General features: G+C 46.2%; 1 long non-coding RNA gene across 1 annotated transcript; it reads left to right on the top strand.

The window, feature by feature from the left end:
* Positions 1-381: 381 nt before the first annotated feature.
* LOC150021107 (uncharacterized) lies at positions 382-5987 on the top strand. The gene is made up of 3 exons (XR_016512251.1): positions 382-468; positions 5286-5368; positions 5799-5987. It is a non-coding gene; the product is annotated as an uncharacterized LOC150021107 (long non-coding RNA).
* The last annotated feature ends 8092 nt before the right edge of the window (positions 5988-14079 follow it).

The raw sequence follows: 14079 nt of genomic DNA, 5'->3' as shown, positions 1-14079 counted from the left end.
AAAAGTGAGTTGACATATGTAAAATATTGTACTAATGTGAGAGTAATTAGTTATCTAGTGATTGTTCCTCTTTTATTTGTGTTCCTGAGGTTAAAGACGGCAATAATACTTTGAGGCTACAGTAACCCTCAAAGTGAAAAAGAAAGAAAAATATATATAGGGGAAAAAATTTCCAGTCTCCCTTTTCCTTCCCCTAGCCCTGCCAGTTATTGGAAAACAATCAAATCCTCTGTTACCCTCTGCTTGGTTTGTATTGTATTTAGACACTGGCATTGGCCATGCAGTGTATGGGTTATAGGAGCAATGAGTAATTTACTGGAACCTCTAATGATTTACATGTATTAATTCTCATCATAACTCTGTGAAGAAAATTCTATTATTTCCATTTTACGGATGAGATAACTAGGTACAACCTGCCCAAGATCACGTAGAGTGAAGAATCTGATTCTTGGGGAGCAGAGACTGTAGGTGAGTGAGCCAGAGCCTGAATGGGGAGTCAGGAGGCATGGACTCCTGTGCAGCTGTGGACTCACTGAGGGAATGAGATGGTCTGAACAGTGAGGTGACCGCCTGTAAGGTGACCTGCACAGGACTGAGGGGCTTTCTGGGTTGTAGGACTTTTAGTGCTAAAAGCAATGTAGTCCTGGGAAAATTGAGATGATTGGTCACCCTAATTCATATGCCAAAGTATTAAATAAGGATGTTGTTTTTAAACCAGAAAACAAGAAGGAAATGCTCTGTAGCTTTTCAAGGTGCTGAGAAGAAAGCTTCTAGATGCATTTTCAAAAGTCAAGTTTCTGAGACTTAAGAAGATTGCAGTGGAAGGAAATTTGAGTCAGAAGACCCAAAGTCCCATTCATAAACTTCATACCGTGTGACCTAGAACATTATTCTAACTTCTCTGAACCTCAGTTTGCTCAGCTGAGAAATGGGAATGCTAGCCCATCTGGTCTTAGGCACAAGGGTTGTGCAGTGGACTTGGAAAGATTATTTATTTGTAGTCCTTCACCACATTTCTACAGGATGACTAAGAGCTGTGGTGACTACAGTAAGTTCAGGTCATCATGGTGAATATGTGGGAGGTCAACCTCATGACGAAATATGTCTCCACACACAACTCTAACACCATACATAAAGAGTTGTAGAATCCTGTCAACTGATTAATCAACCACAGCTCAGCTGTACCTGAGAGTGTATCAGTTCCTTCTGAGGTCTCCAAGATTCGAGGTTTGTCCCCAGAAACTCAGAGGAAAGTATGTATTGATTAAAATGAAATATCCAAGTCGTTAGAACTCTTACATCCCAAGAATCTGTAATAACCTGCTGGTCTCCTCTTTCTGTCTCCCTCTACCATTGCTCTTGTGACCTATGGCCTGGGGGTTAGAACTCTGATATCACCTGCAGCCTCCCTCCCTCTCTTCAGTGTCCAGTGGCCCTATTCATTACTTTGGAGTCAGGCATCTGCTGTACTTCCTTGTACTAACCTCTGCTGTGGTCTTTACTCAAGCGTAGACATGGATCTGGACCCAGCCTCTTCCCTCCTGCCATTTTTAGAATCAGAGCAATGGATGTGGGGCCTTGGAGGCGAGGGTCACCTGACTTGAGCTCCAATAGATTTCTGTGTACCCGAGTCTCTTCTTTTGGGGAGCCCAGGGCTTCTCTGCCAGAGGATAGATAGAGAGAAGGAGGTTTGTGTGACTCCTTTGCAGCATATTATGGGGCTTCCAGATTAGTGTCTCTCAAAATTTAATATGAAGAACAGCCACCTAAGACCATGTTAAGATGCAATTTCTGTGCCCTACCCCGAGTTTCTGATTAATACAGGCCAAGAATCTGGGTTTTTATTATTATTATTTGTTTTTCTTTTGCAATTCTTAAAAAAAATTTTTTTATTACCAATATTTTTTATTTTTATGTTTTGAAGTTGTTCCAATTATTTCCCCCTTTGCCCCATTCCACCCAGCCCACATGCCACTTCACTAGTCAGTCCCCACCCTATTGTCCATGTCCATGGGTCCTTCATATATGTCCCTTGACTAATCCCTTCACCCTCTTTCAAATGCTCCCCCACCCTCCTCCCCTCTTACTGCTGTCAGTCTATTCTGCGATTCTATGCCTCTGGTTCTATTTTGCTCATAATTTATTTTGTTCATTAGATTCCTCTTATAAGTGAGATCATATGGTATTTGCCTTTCACTGACAGGTTTATTTCACTTAGCATAATACTCTCCAGGTCCATCCATGCTGTTACAAAAAGTAGGAATTACTTCTTTCTTTCTGCTGCATAGTATTGCATTGTGTAAATGTACCAGTTTTTCAATCCACTCATCTACTGATGAGCACTTAGGCTGTTTCCAAATCTTGCCTATTGTAAATAACACTGCTATGAACATGGCGGGCGGGTGGGGGGGGGGAGTGGGGGGGGGCGTAAGTTCTTTTGAATTGGTGTTTCAGGATTTTTAGGGTATATTTCCAGAAGTGAAATCATTGGGTCAAAAGGCAGATCCATTTCTAATTTTTTGAGGAAATTCAATACTGTTTTCCACAGTGGTTGCACCGGTCTGCATTCCTACCAACAGTGCACTAGGGTTCCCTTTTCTCTACATTTTTGCCAGCATTTGTTGTTTGTTGATTTATTAATGGTAGCCATTCTGACAGGTGTGAGGTGATATCTCATTGTAGTTTTAACTTGCATCTCTCTGATGGCTAGTGATGTTGATCATCTTTTCATATGTCTATGGGCCATCTGTATGTTTTCCTTGGAGAGGCGTCTGTTCAGTTCCTTTGCCCATTTTTTAATTGGATTGTTTGTCTTCCTGGTGTTGAGTCGTATGAGTTCTTTATATATTTTGGAGATTAAATCCTTGTCCAATGTATCATTGGCAAATATGGTCTCCTATACAGTTGGTTCCTTTTTCATTTTGATGATGGTTTCTTTAGCCTGGGTTTTTCTGTTTTTGATTTTGTTTTGCCTTGAAGTTTAAGTTTATTGGAAAAAAGACAAAGAATGTTTTTAAATGTTTTGAACTAGTAGTTTCTGGGGATTTTTCTCCTTAAGATGAGTTGATCTCAACTTGATTGTTCTTATGAACAATGGCAGTCAACTTCCTCTCACATTTTGAGGAAACAAGTAAAAAACAAAGTCCAAGGGCCTGTTGTCATCCCATTTGCTCTTGTATTGAGCCTAGTCTTGGTTTGGAGTTCATAAGTGGACTTCCCCTCCTGGAACATGGCAAGAATTTCTTTCTTTTTTAAAATTATATTTTATTGATTATGCTATTACAGTTGCCCTGATTGTTCCTCCTTTGTCCCCCATTCAACCAGCACCCCCACTCCCTCAGACAATATACACAGAATTGTTCACATCCATCGGTCATGTGTATAACTTCTTTGGCTACTCCATTTCCTATACTGCACTTTACATCCCCATGACTATTCTGTAACTACCTATTTGTACTTCTTAATACCCTCACCTCTTCACCCATTCCCCCACACCCCCTCCCACCTGGCAACCATCAAAGTGCTCTCCATATCCATGATTCTGCCTCTATTCTTGTTTGCTTAGTTTGCTTTTTAGATTCAATTGTTGATAGATTTGTATTTTTCGCCTTTTTGTTGTTCATAGTTTTGATCTTCTTATTCTTAAATAAATCCCTTTAATGTTTCATATAATAATGGTTTGGTGATAATGAACTTCTTCAGTTTTACCTTGTCTGGGAAGCTCCTTATTGGCCCTTTGATTCTAAGTGATAGATTTGCTGGGTAGAGCAATCTTGGCTATAGGTCCCTCCTTTTCATTATTTTATATATTTCTCACCAATCTTTTCTAGCCTGCAAAGTTTGAGAAGTCAGCTGACAGTCTTATGGGAATTCATTTGTAGGTAACTCTCTTTTTTTCTCTTGCTGCTTTTAAGATTATCTCTTTATCTTTAACCTTTGGCATCTTAATTATGAAATGTCTTGGAATGGGCCTCTTTGAATCTATCTTGTTTGGGACTCTGTGCTTCCTGTACTTGCATGTTTATTTTCTTTACCAAATTAGGGAAGTTTTCTTTCATTATTTTTTCAAAGAGATTTCCAATTTCTTGTTCTTTCTCTTTGCCTTCTGGCACCCCTATGATGAGAATGTTGGACCTCTTGCAGTTGTCCCAGAGGCTGCTTATACTATCCTCATATTTTGGAATTCTTTTTTCTTCTTGTTGTTCTGATTGGTTGTTATTTTCTTCCTTATGTTCCTTATAATTGATTTGATTCTTGGCTTTATCCACTCTACTGTTTTTCTGTAAATTGTTTTTTTATTTCAATTAGTTCATCCTTTGTTTCTGACTTTTTTTTTTTTTTTAATGCTGTTGAGGTCCTCACTAAGTTCTTTGAACATCTTTATAACCAGTGTTTTGAACTCTGTATCTGATAGATTGCTTATCTCCATTTCATTTAGCTCTTTTTTCTGGTGTTTTGATCTATTCTTTCATTTGGGCCATGTTTCTTTGTCTTCTCATTTTGGCAGCCTCCCTGTGTTTTTTCTATGTATTAGGTAGAGCTGCTTTGACTCTGTGTCTTGGTAGTGTGGCCTAATGCAGTAGGTATTCTATAGGGTCCGGTGGCATAGCCTCCCCTATCACTCAAGCTGGGTCGAGGTATGCCCTTTGTGTGGGCTGAGTACACCCTCCTCTTGTAGTTGAGCCTTAGTTGCTGTTGGCAGATCACTGAGAGGGGTTTACCCAGGCCAGTCAACTGCAAGGATTGGCTGTCGCCACTTACCACCAACCTCAGCCCTCTGTGGAGGATCAGCTGTGTAGGGGTAGGGTAGTGGTGCTCTAACATGATCTGTAGCTACGCACTGGGTGGGCTATCCCTGAGGTTTGCTGAGTGGTACAGGCCAAGGTCAGGCCCCACCTGTGTTTTTCCTGGGACTGCCATTCCTAAACTATAAAGCAATCTGAGGTGGCTGCTACTTGTGCTGGTTTGGAGATTCCCTGGTGAAGCCAAGCTGTGAATCTGGGCTGGCTGCTGCTGGTGCTGGGCCTGGGGCTTACCAAGGCCAGCTGTTGCTTATTTGATAGGATTTAGAAAGTTGTGAAGCATGAGCCAAGACCAGCCATTCATATGGAAAAACAGCTTGGGTGGGCCTGTAAATTGAGTGGGGTAGAGTCTCTGGGGACCTCAAAGGTGGGTTGAACAGCGTTAGCCAGGTTGATGGAATCTCAGGTATGGCACTAGCTTGCCAGCTCTGTGGGGGGAGGGTTTAGAAAAGGGGCAATGGCGTCTACTTGCCTTGATTCTAGACACTTCAGTTTCTCCCTGTATGCCACTGATGCCTTTCAAGCTGCTACCCCAGTGCTGGAGCTCAAAGAGGGTGAATGAGAAGGTGAGTTCTTGTGTGGGGTCTTTACAAGGAACTGCTTCGAACTCCAGCAGTTTCTTACACCGACTCAAGCCCTGCTGGTTTTTGCAGCTAGAAGTTGTGGGGACTTATCTTCCTGGTGCTGGAACCCTGGGCTAGGGGGCCTGGTGTGGGGCTGAGACTGGAAGTTTCTAGCCTGAGTTTTTAAATAAGCTACTGGGTAGCTTCTAATACTTGTGCTCTGTGAGTTATATTTATAGAACTACTGCTGGGAATTGGGGCACTTTAGTTGGATATTCAAGCTAAGCTAGAAATATGGATCTTTTAGAGATGGAGAATGTGATATTCAAAAAAAACTTAGTCTTAGGTGCTTTGCCTTAGGATACTGTTGTTAGCTGATGTAGTCATTGTTTAGAATTAAAACATGATTTGGATATTTTTCATTTTCTTACAGTTGGATATTGGTAAAAAGGAAAATTGACCCAAGACCTTGGACACCTTTGCAAACATTAACTCTGTTGTCCTCCTGACATTCTGGAAAGTGAGGTGCAGCGATCACAGTACCCATTCTATAAATGGGAAACTCTTGGCTTAAAAAAAAAACACACCTGTGACTGTGCATTATTTTATAATTTCAAAGCATTTGTTACCTACATTCCCTTACTTGATTCTCACAGGAGACTGTTGCGAGTAATATCATTGTCTCCATTTCATAGTGGAGGGAGTCTGGGCTCAGAGAAGTGGTGGGGCCTGCTCCAGTCACAAAGTGAATGAGCGATGACACCAGGACTCACTGGCTGCTCCAGCTCTTGATGTCACGCTTTTTAATACACCCAACTCCCTCTCCAGAGAAGACAGCAATGTGACTAAGAGGGGAATCAAGGGACTCTGACCTGGGGGAAACAAACAGTTTTTCCAGGCTTGTGGATCCCTCTGCTCCCAAGATTTAAGATCCACTGTAACCATTTGCTAGATTCACCCATCACATCACCTGTCAAGCAGAGAAAAATGTAAGGGTTCCTTTGAGACTCCCTGGATAAAACAAGGACAGATGGCAACTTAACTTCTTAAAAATGGAGGAAAATATAGAAGATAACAGTGACAAATGGATGTGGGTGTGTTCCTATAGAGATGACCTCCTGGCTGCATACCTGTCTGCTGTCACAGCTCTTTCTGTGTCTGACACCTCTGTCCCACCCACCCTGGGGGACCCAGGGAGTCAAGGTGGTGAGCACAGACAGTTGTTGAAATTTATGGGATCAATGCAGCCCCCTTTCCCATCCTCCTGGTAGGAAGGGGAAGCATGATCCATTTCCTCCTGGGTAAACACTGTCACAGGAAGCATTTATCAAATGTCAGCAGGGGCAATGGTGCAGTCTGGGATCAGTCAAACAGGATCTGCTTCTCTCCTACTCTCCCGGGCAGAAGCTGTGGGTTTTCCCCTACCATCAATGATCCTCAGACAATGGTGAGGAGACTTCTCCCTTTTTCTTGCCCAGCTCAGGTTTTCCCATCTCCGTTAGGGCTTGGTGTTCAGATGTCCTTCACTAGGGATTGCTGAGAGTGGGGAGACTGCTGAGGCAGGGGCCGAATGGAGGCGAGCCTTGACCCTCTGGGTACTTGGGGTGGGCCTCTTCTAGGTGCCAGAAGAAGAAGGCAAATCCTCCATCAAGTAACTCAACCTTGCAGAACAATCTGTCTGGGCCAGAGTTCTCTGAACAGCTTGTGGTCTTCCATGGAGCCTTTGAGTATGAAAAGAGGCAGGGTGGGGGTGGGAGTGGGGCTTAGCCCCTGGAGTCCTCTGAGGCAGGGGGCTCTGCCCTCTCAGACCCTCTCACCTGTCATCTCTCTGCAGGGCATGCCTGCCTCACGTCATGGCGTCTGTCGTCTTCAACAACTGCATCCTTGACATATGTCACTTCCAGGGGCTACAGCAGATAGCCCTCTCTGTCTTCTGTCCCATCTTCTTTCAACCAGCCAAACTGAAGGAGAGGGGAACAGGTCGCAGAACACCCCACGTCCATTCCAACCTTTCTAATAAACAAGATTTCTGTCAGATTGGGCACCTGTAATGAAGCTGATTGCCCAGATCCTTCCAGAAGAAATGCTGATAAGGAAACGTCTGAAAAAACCTCAAGCAAATGTCCACACCTCATGTGCTGGACCCTGAGCATCCCCACTATTTGGAGCAGGGCCCCTGTGACCCATACTTGATTCTATTCAGGTTGTGGGAGGCTGGCCAAGCAGGGTCCCTAGCTCAGAGGCCTCTTTGGATTTTCAGACTCCAGTCCCGCCTTATGGATGCAGAGGAGAGAAGCCTTCCCTCAGCACACCTGCTTTCCCCTCAAGGTGCCCACAGCCTCTCATAGTTATGCCAGGGGGATCTGAATCTCAATTCTGCTGGCTATTAACTGTATGACCTGAGGCAAGTGACTTCACCTTCCTCATCTGTCATTTCTTTTTATAAATGTACTGAGCACCATCTCTGTTCTAGGCACCATGCTGAGTCCTGGATAAAAATGTTACTTCTTTATGGATTTGTTGTAAAGATCAAATTAAGCAATTCAGTAAAAACACTTACCAAATTGTCATAGAATCAGTATTCAATAACTGTTAACAAGTACAGTTTTCTCACTATTATTATTTCCACTTGCATTATTATCATTCAGAGAAGAGTAGAGTTTGAAAGGCCATTTGCAGTCTTTTGTGCTTCTGTCCCTCTCCCGCCAACACATAGACCCCTCTGGTCCTTTTTGCTGGATAAAGGCTACCATCTTCCCAGACTTCTCTGCAGAACCATGGCCAGTTTACTCATTCCCTCTGTATTTCAATCATTCAACTAATATGCAGTGATTGTGTCCTTTGTGCTGCAAAGAGGAGTAAGAAAAGCACCAGAAAAAAGTGAGGCTCTAGAAGAGGTGGGAAGTAGCACTCCTTCACGGGAAGAAGAGGTTATTTCCAAGGAGGGAGGAGAGTTGAAGAAAAGCTTGGGGGGCTTCATAGAGGAGGTGGCAGTGGGTTGTGCTTTGAAGGAGGATTTGGTTGGTTCTGTGGCAGTGGGAAGAAGGGACATGAATGAGCTTTCAGGCCTGTTGTCACGGCAAGGAAACCACTTTGCCCAAGAATATGAAGCCCCTGGACTCTGGGCTGTCAGCAAACTTTTTAAAGCTTCTCTTGTACTTGTGAGCCATTTTTCACATATATTATGTTGTTCGAGTTTCACACAAATTGAGTGAGTCAGACAGAGTAAGAATTACTGTACTCACTTTCTGGATGAGGAAATTATGACTCAGAGAGGTGAAGGGATTTGACTAAGTCCACAGAGGTGACCAGTGGGAAGGTGGTAATTGAACTTAGGTTTCTTGGCTCCAAGTCCAGAGCATTTTCTCTGACATGAAGTTGCTACCTGCCTCTCCCCCATTCCCATCGCCCCAGGCTGGTAAAGCTGGTCTTTGGAGCCAGAAGAGCTCCGAGCTGGTCCCTCGGCCTCAGCTGATGTCCCATCAGCACTTGCCAGGACTCTGCAGCAGCACCCTTAGAAGTCCCCTTCTTCCTTCTTCCAATCCATCTTCTGCAATCACATCTTCTACACAGAGTAACCTTTCTAAAGCTTAGACCTACTCATGCTCTGCTCTTGCTTCAAAACCTTTAGTACCTACCTGCTACTGGCAGGACCAACCCAAACTTCATTTGTTCTTCTAGGCCCCTCAGGATCCTTCCTGCCCCTTTGGCCTCCCCAGCCTCTTTCCTTGCCGGCCTCTTTTGTGCTTCCTCTGTGTGAGATGCTGAATTTCTTGTAGTTCCTCAAATGTTGTCCCCTCATAGCTTTGTGCGCACATGGAGTCTGGAGCCAGACTTCCTGGGCTGAAAAACTGAGACCCATCACTTAAATAGCTATGAGACTGAGGAAAAGCTCCTTAACTTCACTGTGCCTCAGCTTCCATACCTGTGAAACGGGGATAAGCATAGGACCTGTCTTGTGGGGATGTCATGCAGACTCATTGGCTTAGTAAGTGTAATGATTTAGTGCCTAGTAGGTGCTCAGTAGATACGGTGGTAGTCTGCAGTGCAGAAATGACTTTCCCTGTCTTGTAAACTGCTACACATGGTCTCAGGCTCCCTTCTCCTGGTACCCCCTGGGAAACCTGTCCTAACTGCCTGGGGCAAGCACCCCTCCCTGTAGCCTGTGTTCAGAGGTGCCGGGCACAGGCACACGTCTTTCCTGTGCTTCTCACACTATAATTACCTGACTAAATTGGCCTCCTCACTGCAGCTGAGCTCCTTGAGGGCAGAGTCTTGTCATTTTTGAGAGCCAGGTCCATGTCTGAGTCACTGTGGTACTTGCCACACCCAGCACAGCCCTGACACATAGTACGCCCTAATGCAAGTCTGTGGAGGGAGTGAATGGCATGCGGGGCTGGTGCTGAGCGCCTCGTTGGTGGTACCTCCACTGACGTGTTAGGTGACTGACTGTGTTTGCCTCTCTGTTCTTTTGTTTCCCAGAAATAAAATGGACGATTGGCCTCCCAGTCTGACAGGTGACCCAAATATCGCAGTACCTACCAGAGCACACAGGCGCACTGTGGAAGGTATGACGAGATTTGGAAATGAAACACTTAGCTAATGTCCTGTCACAGGACGGTAACGTGTTAACCAGAGCAGATTTTCCAGGAGGTACTAAAGCTTCTCCACCAGGCCCCTAGTGTACTCACGCTCTTCTCAAGGCCCCGTGCTTCTTCATATTATACTTGTCATTTCGTATTCTTTTTCTTAAAGGTGCCCTCTCTGCCAATTGTACAAGCTCCAGGACCCCCAAACCCCGCTAGCCCCTGGAGTCAGTCCTTCTCCCTGTGAACTTACTCCTGTCTCTGAATCTGGGACTCTGAGTTGAGGGGGAGGGCAGAAGCTGCCCTCTCTTGGCACCCCCACCCTCACTCGTGCCTGAAGGGCAGCTCTGGGAGTGGCCTGCAAAGCCCAAGTCCAGACGGCACACTGCCATCGAGCACGCCCACTACTCCTCTCACAGGGTTTCTCAGGTCTTCAAACTTCCCTGTTGCTTTTGGCTGTGAACCAAGTCCCACCCTTCCCCACACATCTCCCCCACCCCATGCCTTGTGGGGCCAGCCTCCTCGAGTCAAGGCCTGTTTGGACTTTGGGCATTCAAGCCTCTCCCTTCCAGGGCATGGCCCCAGGCTCCATAAACCACAGCTACAGTAAACAGCCCCGCCCCCAACCCGCACTGTAGGCCTGTGGGTCCCTAAGGTCCGCTGCCTCTTGACCAATTCCCACGTGTGGGGAGGGGGGCAGAGGGATGGTGGGGTGATGCTAGACACATTCAAACCATGTCCTTAGGGAGGAAGTGTCATTTTCATAAATGCGCTATTTGAAGGCTGCCCATACACACCCTGCAGGGTGCTGTTGTCAATCCTGGTTGCACTTTTGAATCACTTGGGGAGCTTTAAATCACAGACGGATGCCTGGGTCCCGCTCCAGCGATGACTGGTTTAATTGCTGTGAGATGCAGCCTGCTTCTTAGGTCTTTTTAAAACTCCCGATGGTGCTAATGGCCAGCGGGGCCAGAGAACAGCTGCTTTAGGGAACATTCTGTAAACCGGAAGGCAGAGAGGGTTGGGAGCAACAGGAGTGTTAGCATGACTGACATAACAGCGCTTGATTCCTTGGCCTCCCTGGTTTGACTCGAAGAGATACACTCTTGCCTTTCCCTTCTCTAGCCGACAGGGTGGGAAGCAGGACCTGGAGCTCACATTGTTCAGTGTGCCGCCACCCGCAGGAGGGCAGGAGTTTTAGGGCAGAAACAGTGACTTTTAGGGAAGCCGGTCCAAGTCGCCTTCATGTTGGCATGCCCTACGCCTGAGTCAGAGGCCATGGTCTTGCTGGGAGCCGGAGACAAGGGTTCAGTGTTTGTAATCCAGCTGAGCCCCTGGTGCCACCCCATGCCGGCTCCTGCCTCTGGCTCCTCAGCTCAGAGAATTGCACCATCATCAACCCCTCTGTTTGTCTCTAAAACTCGTTCGCTCTGGACTTGGCCTCAACTTCCCTCCAAATCCAGATGGATGGTCACCACATTCTGCACTTCTCCCCCAAGCCTTCTCGAAGCTCTAAACTGCCCTTCCTCCTCAGTCCCCCTGCCCAGGCCCTCCTCACATCCTCCCTCTCTTCTAGAAGCCATTGCATTAGCTTCCGGGATGCTTTGGACTTCCTGTTTTTTCTCTTTCTCATTAGATCATTGTTCCTGTCTTAGTAAGGCTCTCTCTCTCTCTCTCTCTCTCTCTCTCTCTCTCTCTCTCTCTCCATGTGATCTTCTATGATTGGACCACCAGCAGCAGCATCATTTGGGAACCTGCTGGGAATGCAAGTTCTCGGGTCCCAGATCTACTGCATCAGAGCTCTGTGGGTGGGTCCTGTAATCTGTTTTAACAAGTCCTCCCAGTGGTTCTGATGTGTGGCCTAGACAATTCCATCCATGCTCCTGTGTGTGGCTCCTGCACTCTAGTCCCAATTTGTCCAATTCTCAACTGCTACTTCTCTCTCCCATGTCTGTTCCTAAGGGAGGGTGCCCACGCTGCTCTTTCCCTAGGAAAGCCTCTTTACCAGTTCCAAGTACCTAAATTCATCTCTCCTTCAAGATCCAGCTCAAACATCATTTCTTTTGATAGATCCCAAGATTCCTCTTACAGGAAGGTTTTTTTCCTTCCTTGATCTCTATAGATTTTTTTTTTCTTCCCCTCTCTCTCCACGAGTTTTGCCTTTAAAGCAGGACTTCTCTCAATCATGACTACATATTAGAATCACTCAAGGAACTTAGAAAAATATGTACGCCCAGGCCATACTCCAGAGCAATTAAACCAAAATTTCAGGATGGAGCCTGTCATCACATATTTTTAAAGTTCCCAAGATAACTTTAATGTGCAACTGAGATTAAGGCCTTCTCTTCTAAAGCAACCAGAAGGAAAACACATGATAGGAAGAGATATGAATTTAAAGTTAGGAGCCCCACTTTCTGTTCATGACTCTGTCTCAACTGGCTATTTAACTCTGGTTACTTCCACTCTCTCTGGGCTTCTGTGTTCCAAGCTGCCAAATGGGGCATGGTTTTAGATCAGTGGTTCTCAAAGTTGGTCCATGCCTGGATCCCACCCCTAGAGATTTCCATTTCATTGGTCTGGGGTGGGGTGGGGTGAGGGGTGATGGCCTGGATTCTAATATATAGCCAGGGTCAACAACCACGCTCTTAAATCTTATCCAAGGGCCCATGAAACTGTGTCCAATGATTTAGCTTTAGGAGCTTCTTTAAATTCTTGGACTTCTATGCCCTGCTATTAACCTTTCCTCCCCTGGAAGATAAACCCCCACAACTGGTATCAGTAGTGAAAAGCAAGTGAACTTTTCTTATCAGAAAGCAGGAGAGCCAGGGATATTGTGAACCTACCATACTTGGCGATGTTGAATGTGTCTGGCCATTGAGGCAGGAGGTGACTTAGGAATCACATGAACATCCTCACCAGAGGCCTGGGGCAGGGTCCCTCAAGGCCTCGCCTCATGCTTCTCAGCTCCAAAACACCTGGTATCACCCGCATAGTCAGGGAGGCACGTTTTCTTCACGGTCAGGTCTGGTTCTTATTTAAAGGCAGAAGACATGTTCACTTAAGGGCAGCTGAGGTCTGAAACTGGATGAGAAGTCAGGCTCCAGCCTGAGGAAGGCAAACTGACCCAGCTGGGAGGGGTGGGTCAGGCAGAGGAAACAGCCTGCTTATTTAGGGGGTGGGGGCAGGGAAGGGAAGTGAATGCTTACATAAGTGCCTCTCTGATGGAGGTGTGACTGTCCCCAGAGACACCCAGCAGCCATCCACAATGAGTGCCTCTGTTTATGTACACATCGGGTGGGTCGTTCCCCTACAAAGGGAACCGGCCCAAGCACAAGGGAGCCCAGAGCAGAACCCCTCCACCTCAGAGCCAGGATTGCTGCGGAAAAAGTGAGGATGGGAGACGCTCCCAGAAATCTTTCTTCCCTCTCCCTCCTTTTGTACAAGGAATCTTTTTCTTACTCCCTGCTGTGTTCTTCCACACCCTTCCCTGCACTGATTCCTCTCCCAAAGATAGGCTGGTTCCTAAGTCCGGCTGGCTGGCAGCTGGCCTGGCCGGTGCTGGGAGGGAGGGGCTGTATTTTGCCAGAAGAAGCTATACTGACCTAAGGAGGCCCAAGTTGTTTTGCAGATGAGAAAGCAGTCCTGGGGGTGTGGTGTCTGGCCTGGGCCAGACCAGGGAGCCAGGACAGAGGTCAGGCTGTCTGTCTGGAGCTTGGAGCACTAGACCATGCTTCCTGATGACTTTACAGTCTCAGCCATTGAAGAAGAACAGGCACAGGGAAAAGCATCTTTGTTTTGACTCCTTGGGGATGGGGCGTAGATAGGGATGTCACAGGGCAATGGGCATTAGGTGTTCCTACTCTACCCTTCCCTGCCAGGTGTCCGATGAAGGTTGAGGAGGAGAGCTTCCCAAGGTTAAGACTCCTGGGGTTGCTCCAAGCAAACTGGAAGATTATGGATTTGATTATTGATCAAATAAAGAGTTCTGATCCCTGGGAGGGAGAGAAGTTATAAAGTCACCCACCCAGCAGGATCATCATGACTTTGAAGGGATTGGGTCACCTTTGCTAGGCTATTGTTTCCTTGCCTTTGAGGTAAATGGATCCAAACAGTCTGAATCCATTTCCT

This window comes from Furipterus horrens, unplaced genomic scaffold (assembly GCF_987537825.1).
Source record: "Furipterus horrens unplaced genomic scaffold, mFurHor1.1.pri manual_scaffold_1, whole genome shotgun sequence".
Taxonomy (NCBI): domain Eukaryota; kingdom Metazoa; phylum Chordata; class Mammalia; order Chiroptera; family Furipteridae; genus Furipterus; species Furipterus horrens.
Note: the sequence above shows the minus strand (reverse complement) of the source record. Positions and strands in the feature narration are given on the sequence as shown.